Source organism: Microcaecilia unicolor, chromosome 2 (assembly GCF_901765095.1).
Source record: "Microcaecilia unicolor chromosome 2, aMicUni1.1, whole genome shotgun sequence".
NCBI lineage: Eukaryota > Metazoa > Chordata > Amphibia > Gymnophiona > Siphonopidae > Microcaecilia > Microcaecilia unicolor.
In genome coordinates this window covers 219199090-219213632 of record NC_044032.1, presented here as the reverse complement: position 1 = coordinate 219213632, position 14543 = coordinate 219199090, and positions in this window count along the sequence as shown.

Sequence of the window (14543 nt, the reverse complement as noted above, 5' to 3'; positions counted from 1 at the left end):
CCGTTTACGATGGGCTGGAAAGGGCTTGGATAGCAACTTTAGTGGCTAGAACATGACAGTGTTGGACAGACCTTTGTGTCCCACAAATGAGAAGATGAAATCAGTGGCGTAGCCAGACAGCCAATTTTGGGTGGGCCTGAGCACAAAGTGGGTGGGCACAAAATTTTCTCTCTTCCCTCCCCCATTGTCCAGCATTTTCCCTTTCACTTCCCTACCATCCACTGTCTATCTTCTCTCCCTGGATCCATCTTCCCTCTTTCTCCCCTCCCTCACTTGTGCATCTCTCCTTTCCTCTCCTCTTCTCCACCTTCATGTCCAACTTTTCTACCTCTCCCTGCCTTGAGCCCCTGGTTTGACATCTCTCTCTGCCCCCCACCACCACCATCATCATCTCTCCATCCTTCCTTTCCCTCATGCCATGTTCACCATTTCCCCTCTCACCTCTCCCTTCCACTTCCATATCCAAAATGTTTTTTTTCTCATGCCCTTTCTCTCCTTCTCCCCATCCCACCCATATCCAACAATTCTCATTCTCTTTCCCCTTGCAGCATCTCTCCATCCCTCCCCAGCTCTACCCTGTCTCACTCCCTCATCCCAACAGTGCTCCTGTCTCTCCCCGACCCCCCCACCCACACACCACCACCACCACACACACACATTTTTCCCTCCCTTTCCCCAGCGACAGTCTGGCACCTGGCTGCAAGCCTTCTTTCCCCTCCAGCGCCGCAGTCTATCCCTACAGCTGAGCAAAGCTGCACCGCACCGGGTCCGTCTCCATCCTGCCACTACTTCTGCCCTCCGGCTCCGTCGTGATCTTTGTTTGCTCTTCCGCAGCGGTTCCGGATCCGCGCGCTCCCCGGCCTGTCTGTATGCTGCCTGCAACTGCTTCCTCTGCGCTGGCCCCGCCTACTCTTCTGAAGAGGCGGGGCCCAGCGCAGAGGAAGCAATCGCAGGCAGCATACACAGACAGCCCTGGGAGCGCACAGATCCGGAACCGCTGCAGATAAGCAAACAAAGATCACGGAGCCAGAGGGCAGAAGTAGCGGCAGGACGGAGACGAACCCAGTGCGCTGCAGCTTTGCTCAGCTGTAGGGATAGACTGCGGCGCTGCCCGAAGGGGAGGGAGGGGAAAGAAGGCCTGCGTGCCTGCGGGGGATCAATTCTTTTGTTGTCGCTCTGCATCGTCGCTGGGTGGGCCTGAGCCCAAAGTGGGTGGGCCCAGGCCCACCCATGGCTACACCCCTGAGATGAATAGGCTGGAGTGGGTTTCAACTGAACCTCCAGAAGTTGGAACATAAGGACAGGGCTGGGTGGACTTCTATGGTCTATGTTCCAGAAATGCCAAAGAAAGGCCATAATCAAGTATATAATATCATGTTCATTGTTGATTTAATCATGAATTGATAATGAGTGTGACTATTGGGCAGACTGGATGGACCGTTCAAGTTTTTATCTGCTGTCACTATGTTACTATTAGTCCTCTCTGCTCCCGGGCTGATGTGCAGACTTCAGCTCTGACACAGACATGAGCATCAGTTGTCGCCTGACCTATGGCGCGTGTATGTGGCGACCTCTCAGCACACAGTGCCAGTGAATCAGAGACGTCTTACACATGCGCACCAGTGTTCCAAGTTCCAGCTTTTGTTCCTTCCTTGCCTGCAGTGCTGTGGCTCAAACCCAGAGACTGAGAGAGCTGACTAGAATTTTTTTTTAATGTATCATTAAATTCTTGCAGGACTGGGTGGGGACAGGTTAAAGCCTTGCAGGGATGGGTAAGATTCCAGCGGGGATGGGGCACAGGTAAGATTTCTATTCCCATGCAACTCTCTATTCCTGTGTAACACAACAGGTGCCAGCTGTCCTCCCTTTACAGCAGAGACCTATCCTGAGACTACATAAACTGACACTGTTCTCTTCTGGGAGTCAAAAAGCTATTTTGACCAAAGTCAAATCAAGTTTAAAAAAAATGTTTTTTATGAGCCCTTGCTCTCAACCTCTGTTAGACTAGGAAATATCATGATTGAGGGTCATACCTTCTCTTCTGGTAATAAATTTGAACCCTTGGAGTAGTTGCATGGAACCCTAAATCAGTCAGGATCACAAGTGAAGTGGGTATCTGGAATGTGGACCCATGGTTCTTGGTGCGATTCAATCTCCTTCACTATATTATAAAAGGTTTTGTCCTGTGCAAGGTGCATCAACCAATCTATCATTAGGAATGGATTAAAACTACACTGGGCCCCCAGGTTAATATACCTTTATGGGACCCTTATCATGGATTCTCCACCCCCCCTTCAATGTACTTCTTTCCTTAAACATCCTCCTTCCCAGGGTCACATTTCATGTTCATTCATTTCTTGCCCCTCTTATTTATTTAGTTGTTGCATTTGTATCCCACATTTTCCCACCAATTTGCAGGCTCAATGTGGCTTACATTATACCGTAATGGCGATCGCCATTTCCTCCCTCCAATATTTGTATTCATGGCCTTCTCCCCACAATTTACCTCTACAGAAGTAGCAAAGTGAGAATGCACAATCAAATTTGGTGTGTGGCAAAAGCAGTAAGTGGTAAGCAGGGAGGGTGGGTGGGTGTGTCTGTGCAAACATATGTTCTGAATGGAGTTGCTTAGTGGTTACAGAAGTGGGCCAAGCATGAGGGAACCTGAGCAATTCATTTTCACCTTCCATTGCTTCTGGGACAATCCAGAGATGTCAAGGGTAGACTACCTCAGTGATAATTACAGATAATGGGCTAAATTCTGCATGAAAAACAAATATGCCTAGGCATATTCTATAAATATCTAAATTTTATAGAATAGGCTTAAATTTCTGTGTGGTATATAGAATAATGCCGAGTGCCTCTCCACATGACCAAATGTAGTCACAACCATATATGCCATTTTTTACTTGGCGTAAATCCTGACACCTAAATTAGGCACAGAGCAGGTGTATTCTATAACACGCATAGATTTTAGAAATGCTCATGGCCATGCCCCCTTTTCAACTATGCGACTTAGAATTTACATGTACCACATTACAGAATAGGCTTAGAAAGTTGTGCGCATAAATCTTAATGCCAATTAGTGCTGATTATTGCTTAACATCCAATTAACAGCGCTGATTAACCAATTAAATTATGCACATGGTTATAGAATTTTAATTTCTGCACAGAAATTAAGGCACCATATATAGAATCCCAGGTAATGTGTCTGAGGTATATAGCAAGATTTAAGGCTTGAACCATTGAAGCAAAAGAAAATATGTAGCTTCCTTTGGTATTTGTCAAAGAATATAGACAAGAGTGGATGAGTATTAAGAGACTTCAAATTAAATGAGTACCTGGATAAATCCCCTAAGCTGGAAACCGACCCTTTTCTTAGTAAGGGTACATTTGTACCAGTGGACTTCTGCACTCCAGCCTAAATTTTCAAAAGACAACTGTTTATGACACTCTCACTGAGTCCTACCCCCAACCAGCTTTGCAGTTCTTCACCAGCTCTTTTTCTCAGCCTGCAGTTGCCCCATTCCTACCTCTTCCCAGCACCTCTGGCTAGGAATATCCAGTGTATTTTTTCTAGCGAAAAAAGTGCCAGTACTGAAATGCCAGGCCACCCTTTACTGGTGAGGTGATCATTGAGGGATCCACCCCACAATAACCAGGCCCCCTGCAAGGCAGAATTGATGCGTAGAGCCTGAGCACTTTCATTAAAACTTGGGGACTATGGGCCAATTTCAGCAGACAATGGTGGTGGTACTCAGTACCCCCTCAAAAAAAATGCCGTGGGAATATCAATCTCTCCAAGGTCAGCCCAGTAACCCCTTGCAGAGCTCAGTCCCCACAACACACAGAAGTCTCCCTGTGAATAGAGCTGCTTTCTGGTATCCCCACCCTCAGTTCCTTTCCATTGGCAAACTCCTACCCACAGATGCTTGTCCTCAGTTCCATCTGCATGAGATTGGTCACTGAAACTGGGAAAATTAACAGGAAGCTAACTGGTGGCTTGCTGGCGCTAGTGACATTGGACGCGGGCAAGGCTTGCTTACAATAAGGGAGAAAATTGGTGAGCAGCAGATGGAAGTATAAACTCCATGTGAAGCTTCACATTTAGTAAGTCTTTTGTAAAATATCAGGGACATTGTCAATGTCCTGACTTGGATATCTTACTTCCTGCCTAGTTGTCCTAGGCAAAATGATGTTTACGTTCTCCACTTTGATAGATTAAAAAAAGTTTGATAATTTTATTTAAAGTTGACTGAATTATGAACGGATATGAAATATATGTGAACAGATACTTAGCCAAAGTTGAAACATCAATGATTGAAACGTGAGAAGTGGCACAAACTTGTTCTAATTCAATCTTTTTTCATGTTTTCAAATAAGACACTGATATCATGGTCAATTTCAAGGCAACACATCCACTCTTTATAATGAATCAAACAACCTAGTACATTCAGGACACCATTTCAACACCACTGTTTCTTTTATGTGCCATGGTGGGAAAGATGGTATCATTCCAAAAACTGAAACAAGGCAGCTCCTAATTTTGAAACACAACACTGTGGAGCTCAAAAAATAGATTTTTTTTGTAATTTAAATTTGTTAGACACCCCTCCTGACTCATGTTTCAGAAGAAGTGCTCCAGGACCCTGTGGAAATAAAGATTGTGGGTGCCACACAGGACCAATGAGCATATACAGATCCTAGTTCTAGCTGCACCTGGGACTGACTTTTCTGCTTGCCCCACAGAGAAATTAGTTAGTAAGGGCAAGGTTCCGCTGAATGATCACCCTTCACTTTACTCTGGGTCAAAAAGGTGAAGCCAAAATAATTGGCCATCCTGGAACAATTACCAAAAAAAAAAAAAAAAGCTTAACGTCTGCTGAAATATAACATATGGCAGCGGTTCCCAAACCTGGCCCTGGAGGCACCCCAGCCAGTAACGTTGTCAGAATATCCACAATGAATATTTACGAGGGAAAACTGCATGCACTCCCTCCACTGCATGTAAATCTGTTTCGTGAATAAGCATTTTGGATATCTCCAGTACCAGGTTTGGGAACCACTTCCACGTGGTACATTTCTTCATTTAACTTTGACAAATTATTTTGATGGAGGCATTTAACGGAATGCCTTTCACGTACACTTAAACTGCAATTGGAACACAAATGGAACCCATTTCAGACTCATTTGTGTAAACGTTAAAGGGCTGCTATACTGTATAATTCCATCTAGCCTGCTGTAATGATAGCATTAGTTATGAGCCCTTGTAGTTTTTAAAATGTGGCTGCTATCATCTGACAATAAACAGCAGAGCCACCTAAGCTTAATGATAAAATTCTCTTTGCTTTTAAAGGCAGCATAGGCTAAAATGCCCTTCATCATCCAATTCAATAGGGTGCAATTTTGTTGTTAAAGTCAACAAAGGTGCTTATATGCCTTCATAAAATAGACTCCCAGAACCAGCCCTGAGTGCACAAATGCTGATGCACAGATTGCACCTGATTCGATAGTGTAAACGTGTGCGTATATTCTACACACATCCCTGTGCATTCTACGAAAAAGAAGCTCACTTTGCAATTCTGACTGCGCTCTACCCACACTACACCCATGGAAATACTACATGTAATCTTGCAGACACGTGTGCATATACACGTAAATTGGTGCACAATTTTAAACAAGGCCTTTTCTGCACCTAAAACTGCCTTTACATGTAGAAAAACCTTTATAACCGTAATCATATAACAAACACTAAGCCTGAACAATGGGACAGCTAAGCTACTGGATGCTGAAAACATCAATTCCCATGCAGAGAAAACGCAGATGTTCAAGAACAGAGTTCAAATGCCATAATGGTTTATTGAAAATGCGCTCTTGTTTTAGTGTAGATTTGTACTAACAACTCCAAAGCATCTTCATCCATACAGAATTGGTCTTAATATCATCCATACTTAAACCCACATATAAGCAGATAAACCAACTATTTTTTCAAGTGATCCATTACAGACCATGACTGTAACTGAGAAGCCCTCTAAGTGTTAGGAGAGTCACTTGCAATCAGAAGCTGCACTGTAAAAATATCTATAATCTGCACATTCCTCCAAAGACCAAAATGTCTCTGGTGCTAGATTTACAGTCGCTGTTCATGCGTTTGATAAGAAGTGTCATCAACTATACACTACCCACAATGCAGGACACAATGTCCAAAAACCAGTGATTTTTTTTTAGCTGTCTTGGAATCAATCTTAATATTTTCTTTCAAAGCTCATTTTCAACTGCATAACAAAAAAAAAGTTTAATGTAGACTAAACTGCTCCTAGTTACTGTCATATTCATCAAGTAAACAGATGATGGAAACATTCCAGGAGAAAAACGAAACTGAACGAACCCAGTAAATACAAAACTCAAGGAATGAAGATACTGTAGTACACATTTATGGCCAAAAATACTATATTTTTAACCAGTAAGATCAGTTAGGTATTACTGTACAACATTTGATGCTCTCATAAAATTATCTCCCACCCTCAGACAGACAATACATGCATTTGAATGACATTTTAAGAATAGCAAGTAAATACTGCAAGGGGATCTGCCCAGATCCTAATATACAGCTCTAAGAAGGGCGGCCAACATGCTGGCAAGTGAGAAACCCAGCAAGATCCATCTTACTGCACCCCTTCAGAATGAAACATTTCTTTGCAACTGGAGGGGTCTGGTTGGTTTTACAGTTCCCCCCAATGTACAATATTACTATTTTATTGAATAAATGATTTTTAAAGCCAAAATATTTCCTTTTAACCAACATATTAAGATAACAATTCCCCCTTCCATCTTTTTACATTTGGATTGTTTTCAATAAAGAGCAGGGCTGACAACTAAAATGTATATTTCATTTTCCTTTGGAAACAAACATGGAGAAACTTGCAGAGAGAAAAAGCTGGAAACCTCTGGACCACTTCACAATTCTTCTTAAAGAAGTGTTATGCATAAGTAGCAATGAATCAACATCAGGCTATGAATCAATTCCTCTATGCAATATTTAAAAAAAAGGCCAAATTTAGGGCCCCTTTTACAAAGGTGTACCAGCATTTTGTGCGTGTGCTAACCATATAGATGCTCATAGGAATATTATGGGCGTCTACATGGTTAGCGGGAACTAAAAACACTAGCGCATCTTTGTAAAAGACCCCCCCCCCTTAGTAAGATGGATCACCTAATGATTAAGCAGAAGCCGAACGTCATATTCAATAGTCAACCATTGTTTTCTAATTCAAAGGTGCCAACTTGAACACATCCCAGAGATTTACTACCACTGTGTATATAAGTGTTATAGCAGATCTCTGGTAGGCCATGAGGCACATTTTCAAAGCACATAGACATACAATGTTACGTATGTTACTAAGGAACTTTGTAAGTCTATGTGCATCTGAAAATAAGCAGCTATGTCAACTAATTGCGAATGTCATTCATTCAATGAGAAACTAATTTGTCCATGTGGTCAGCTATTTTTACTTTGCATTTGTCAAGAAGGGCAGCAGATACTAGGGAATGTGCGCAACAAAAGTATTTGGTCCATTTTAGGTTTGTTTTGGGTTCCCTGGTCCAATTTTTGTTGATTTTTAAAAAAAAAACTTTCATTTTAATTAAATTTTTATCGCACTTTAGAACCTAACACGTGGAAACTGACTGTACATGTTAATTCATAGATTAATGTGCTTTACATTGATTTTATGTACAATTTGAAAGGTGCCTCAATCCGAATGTGTGCTACTGACTGCTAGTCGAAAGGGATGAATTTTACTATATTCTTTTGTGACAAAGGATAAATGAAAAAGTGGAGGTCACCTTGCTAAATATCTAAGGGGCATTTCCATTTAAAATACCTGCGACTTGGTCACTCAGTTCTGCCTGCCATTCAGCACACCCACACACAAAATATCTTTTTCCACTTCCAAAGAGAAAAAAAACCCAACACATACCTCACGTGTGGCAGAATGACAATGAAAATCACAGTTTGTACATCTTCACAATCAAAATAGTCTGAACTGTAAGAACACTGACCGCACTGACAGTGGCAATACACTGTTAGGCATCAGGAAACGGCTAATAAATCTGTTAAAAAAGGCTATTTTAAGGTTCTTTTAAAACACGTTATAACTTTCTTGTGCTAGTAAACACCTAATACACAGAGGCTATCAAAGTTTGTTCTTTTATAACACTCAAGAAATAAACGTAGTTTTGGCATACTTTTAACTTAAAAGTAGATTTGTTGGTGAAGGTGGGTTGCCCTCAGCTTTAGGTTACAGGCACAAACTTCATCTCTGTAAGGCATAGTAAGAATCCACCAATCTTACATTACACAATACATTCTGATGCAGCAACTCCCTCAAGTTACTTAAAGAAAGTGCTTTGTAGGAGCCAGTCTGGAGGCTCGGTGGCAACAAACTGCCAAGGAGGTCCCAGAATTTGATTAGGTCTTCTGCTTTCTAGACTGGCCAGAGAAGATACTGCAGATGGTATGGTGGTGGTGAAGGGAAGTCACACACGATGTGAACCTAGTGCTCAGATTTGGGCCTATAATTGCAGGATTCCCAGACCAGGTCTATTGCATGCAATGACTGGAATCAAAGTTTGAGGAGAAGAGCGAAGAGGTAGGAATCTTGGGGTAGCTGTGAATAGAGCTCATGAGGTCAGATCCCAGATCCCTATTTCTTCTGGTTGACCTGGAAGTCCAAAAGTAGTAGGAGGAAACTGCTGCATCCAAAATAAAATGAAAGCAAAGAAAATGCATAGGCTGCAGTGTGGTTCCTGCTGTGTTAATCTGATTAACTAAAGCCTGCCTTGGTAAGTCCAAGATTATTTTTAAATACATGTCCAAGCTTTACCTAAGCAGACTAAGGTGCTACTGTGACAGAAGCTCGGAACAAAACTTTAGCCATAGTGCTATAAGTAAATTACAGTAAACTTGATATTTAAAACTTCCACTAAGGAACTTCTTAATAATAAGCCCTTACATTAACTGCTTTCCCTCTTTTTTTTTTTTTGCAATAAGCCTATTTTACAATTTTGTCTTGAGTACTCAATTTAGTCCTCACTAAAAGCAAACAGTATACCTAGAGGTAACAGGGAAAAGGAGAAGTTTGATTAATTTGTACCAAGAAAGGAAATACAATGGGAGTCTGATTTAGGCAAGAATTTTGGTAGCTAAAACAATTCCACGGCTTCAGGGCCAAATTTCATAGTACACTGCCTCTCCACACCTTGCCACTGAAAGCATAGGCCTCCTCTTTATAGCCATAACATGGGACAAACATACTACTACTGATAATGGGAGTCGATACTCAAAAGCCCTTATGAAGTCAGCATCAGGTGCTGGTTAGCTACACAATGGCTTAAAAAGAAAATCCCAGCCTAACAAAAAGCATAACTTTTGACTAAGTTGCAGTATAGGCCAAAATGATGAGGTTTAAATTGGGGAGGGACATCAGACAGACCAAAAAATGAAAAAACAAGGACAGCCAAATTTTAGCTGTTCTCCATATTAGCTTTACGTGGATCACTGAACCACTGAACAGCAGGAATAAATTTGTACAGACACTAATGTGTACAAAGTTATACATGTATACTGAGCTGTTCATTTACACAGGTAAGTCAAACCACATATAACTTCATATATATAACTTATCCGTACAAAGTTATATGACCGGTGTTAGTTCACATGGATGTCCTTGAAGTAGCAGATTGTATTATTCTATCTTCTACATTTGGGGTATCTGTGATTTACAACAGTGACCAAAAAATATTTATTATTACACAAGATATTTTTGGTGTGCAGATCACAGTAGCTATCAAAGTTATTTTTTCATACAGACAAAAAAAAATCCCTTAATATCAGAGAGGTGAAACTACCCACATGTTGAAGTTTGCCATATGAAAACACAACTTATCATAAAAATGTTCACACCTGCACAGTCCTTTTGTGAAGCTGGTTCTTGTGCCCCCCCCCCCCTGTCACAAGGCATTTTTAAATGCCCTCAGCATTAACCTTAAATGCAAACACCCATGGGCCTTATGGCTTAACCCTACAACTGATCCTCAAACAGCACGGTGCTAACAGTGTTTACAGAAAAGGCAGGTTTTTCATCTTATTAATGAGAAAAGGAAGAAAGAAAAGATATCCCTAGTCAGAAATAAACTGACAAAAGTTTACATTCTCAACTTTTAAAAACATAAATAAAATGCATTGCTCAAAATGTGGATTAGCTGTAAGACATACAAATACATAGATACATATTATCAATACAGCACATTCAATCTGCCAAAAATTAATGATTACAAAGCTGATATTGATGCTGCCATATATATAGAAAGAGAGCAAGAGATGTATGTACAATGATTACAGCATTTAGAATTGCACTATACCTTACAGCCAGATTTCCTGCTGTTTTGTTTTAAAATCACAGACACATTCTGAGGAGTACAGAGAATGAGCCTGAAGGGCAGCAGTGGAAGGGATGTGCTTTATTTCATAAGGGTCAGAGAGAAATTGACATAGGATAGGGTGAAGGATAGCCACATCAGAAATCACTGTTAATATTGGTACTCAAGCACCATTAAATCTTTTCCTCCCTTGCCTCCCCCTCCCCAAGAAATAGGTGAATCCCCTCCCCCATCATAAGGAACAAGTGAATCTGGTCCCGATTCGTTTTAATGCATGTGTTGACTTGTAGTTCTGATTATCCCATTCAATCTCCCCTCCCTTCCCCAAAACTACAAATCCATGCACGTGATAGGGTAAAACCAGGACTGGATTTACTTCTTTATGACACAGAATCAGATGACAGCCCTAATCAATGTCATTCCCAGATGAGTGCTCTCCAGAAAGCACCCTAGGTAATAGGCCAATGAGTTCACCTTGGACCTCTCTGTAGCTTAAATGACCTAATATGTACAAAAATTCAAAACAGAGCAAAGGTTATCAATGAGTGTGCGTGTGTATGCTTTTTTTTTAAAACATGTACAGTTTCAGCTGAGTCCTTCAGACAGTTTGTAGTAACAGGTTGTTAAGGTAAGAAAAACAGTGTTTAAGCATAAAGCCCACTGAGACAGTCATAAAAATGTTAACACATGTCCTAAAGTTGATTAAATGAGACTATGAAACAGCCTCCAAGTTTCATCTCAGAGTACAAGGCATAATAAAATGGCCCTTTGGGATGCTAAACCTTGCCTGCATGGTGCAACTGGGTAGTGAATTTACTCACTTTGAATGCAGTACTTTTGGCAATGGACAAGAAACTATTAAAAAATAACCCCTGAAAATCCTTGTAGAGCTGAAGCTACATTTTCAAAAACAGGCAGGGTTGATACACCCATTTTGGAGGTAATTCTATAAAAGAATGCCAACACATTTAGGAACCAAGAACGTGCAGCAATCACCACAATTCATGCACATACATGTGCATATGCCAACATTCCGGCTACACGCTGTAACATGGCACCAAAATACAATGGCACGTAGTTTGCACGGGCAAAGTCTAGGCAGTGTGTGGATGGAGCATATAGTTATGCATATAATTATAGAATACTTTCATTTATGCACTTTATTAGCAGCATAAGTGGTCGCCCTAAAGTATGTGCACTTAATTTACCTGTTCTACCAGTATTCTGGAAGCTTCCAAACAGGCACCCTTTTATAGAGTTGCCCTCCACGTGATTGAAGATGAGGTGCAATTAAGTAGCTATTTGAGCAAGGCAGTGAATGAAAAAGTCAAATTTGCAATTCCGAGCTGAAAAAAGGTCGCCTAGAATGCCGAAATGTGAAAATGGGCATTTAATAAACATTTCAAGCTCCCTTTGCTGTGGAGTTGTACAACTTATTAGCTCCCTAAGTTCCCTATGCCTCACTGCATGTCTATATAGGGATACAACCTCTTTAGTGATATTGATCCTCTAATAGAAAAAGAAAAGGGAAGAGGGGAAAACCACACCAAGCACGTTTGGCTCATAATGTCAGTGTGATGCAAGAACTAGATACCAAATAGCACTCCTTGTCTGCACAATGTCTACTTTGAATACCCCCCAAAACTTATTCACCCCAGGTTCATAGAAATCAATGGTGAAAATCCAAGTGCTGTGACCCACAGAAGAAAATGCCAATTACTGTCAGAAAGCTACCTGGCAATGTATTAGCAATCTACAATACCAAAGATATCGAGGAAATCAAAAACCCATCCCTCGTAGAACATCATAGAAGCTTGCCTCAAACAAGGTCAGCATGTTGCCACGATAAAGCAAGATTTGGCTGTTAACCCCGGAAGCAGGTTGAACACCGAAAAGCCAATGTGATTTGGTGGGCGTCGGATGTGCGAGATGTTGTCAGCACTGTATACTGCTATGTCAGTTAAATGACCACTTCCCTTATTTAACACTTGTATTGTGATTTTTTTCTATATGTGATTTTTGTTATAAATTCATGCTTGCTTTTGATATTTTGATGTGGAGGTGGAAGTGACAATGGCTTGAAACACAGTGAGGTCCCAGACTTGAAACAGCTGTGCGCTGTAAGAGGTCCTTTGATCCTGTTTTGAAGTTGTATGACATCCTCCCTCTCTGTGTTATAGATTAATTTAAAATATTATTAGACACCATTTTTTACGTGCTTTTAAAAGTGTCTTTTGTTACTTTTACATCTTTTTCCCTGTGTTTGTTTGGCGTTAGCAATCTACAAGGCGTGATGAACTGTTGGCATGCAAGGCCTGCATGTGTCTAAAAGACAACAAAACCCACCACACACTTGTTCCTATTTCTTTACTCTGCTTACTTTACCCTGCAGCTATCCTCTCCATCAGCTTTCATAAGCAGTGGCGTAGCCAAGGGTGGGCCTGAGCCCACCCAGTAGCACCACAGCTATAATGTGGCTGGCAGGGATCCCCCAAGCCCCACCAGCCGAAAATTCCTAAAAACTGTCCCTCCTGCATACCTCGTAAATAGCAGATCTTTGCCTGCAGTGACTGATGTACCGGCCCCGCAGCCTTCCCTCTGATGTATTCCTGCCTATGCAGAAACAGGAAGCTGCATCAGAGGGAAGGCTGTGGGGACAAAACATGAACAGTGCGTATTAGTTGCCGCTCGCTGCTGGTGAAAATCTGCTATTTAAAAGGTATGCGGGGGGGGGGGGGGGGGGGGGGATGTTTGAGAGACCATATGGCATGCAGGCGAGAGAAAGAGAGACCAGATCACTTGTGGGACAAGGTGCAGTTCTTCTGTCCACCCAAAATGGGTGTTTGGCTATACCCCTGTTCATAAGGCCTTGATCACACAGCTTGCAATCCTTAACTCCTGCATTTTGCACACTCCTGCAAAGCTAGGACATTGACCAGTAAAGCCTACACTCATGCAAGGATTCCATTGCCTTACCTACACTAGTCTACATTCACAAATCACACACAGAAAGCCGACTCTACATTTATCTCACACCTAAAAGTGTCCTGATACTTTTTACATCATGCCCTCTGTACTTATTGGCTGACACAATACCCTCTAACCTAGGATACCAATCCTTACTCATGCTGTGAACAGGAACGCATGTCAGCATTCATGGAAGTAACCAAGCCATATACATATCTAAAGGCTGAGGAGTGAGGGCTGTCATTCCCTCTTATTTCCCTTCCCTAAAGTTTGCTGTTCATAATAACCAAAGAGGGCATGATACATTTCAGCTGTGGCTAGGCACAACAATAGACCCAGGCCCTTTAAACGGTGTAATGTGCCATTCTAGCAACAACACTGGATAAAATATTTCAAAAAATACATATATCGGATTTGGTTACTAGTTACACACTTTTTTCTCATTGGAGAAATGACTGAGCTTAGCAATACTAGGATTTTTCATTGACAGGATCAGACTGTTGAAACCCTCCATCAACGGCCTGGGAGAGTTTTTTTCTTTCTTTTCTTCAGAGCAGGGGTAGGGGGAAGGGGGAAAAATTCTGGATTGGTGTACTACTGTACCAATCATTGTTAATTCTTTCACTGAAAAAAACAGGCATCACCTATTCATCATACTCAACGCCAGGCTACTTACAGTCTGTGCTACAAATGCCAACCTACCTGCCCCATTCCTGCAGCTGACCTTCAGGGACAAATAGTGGAACGAACAATAACACTGGAATGACTGGTGCCAACAATACACCAATCCAAACTTTCTCCCCTTTCCCCTACCCCCCCCCCCCCAACAAACACAAAATAAAATGAAATCTTTCCCTTGGCCATTGGTGGAGGGTTTAAATACAGACTGATCTTGACAATGAAGATTTCCTACTATAAATAAATAATGACCAACACAGCTTCCCACTCTAGTAAATCTGGAATACTTCTGTGGGAAAGGAAGGAGCCATACAAATTTTTTGATGGGTCCGATATTGGCTGCTGGAATCTGGGGCTCCCTCATAAATACATTTCTTCAGCTTCGGACTGAGTCCACTATTGTGTGCCTTCTCTTTTTTCCCTTGAGATGCTACTCCTGATTTAGACATCTGAGTAGG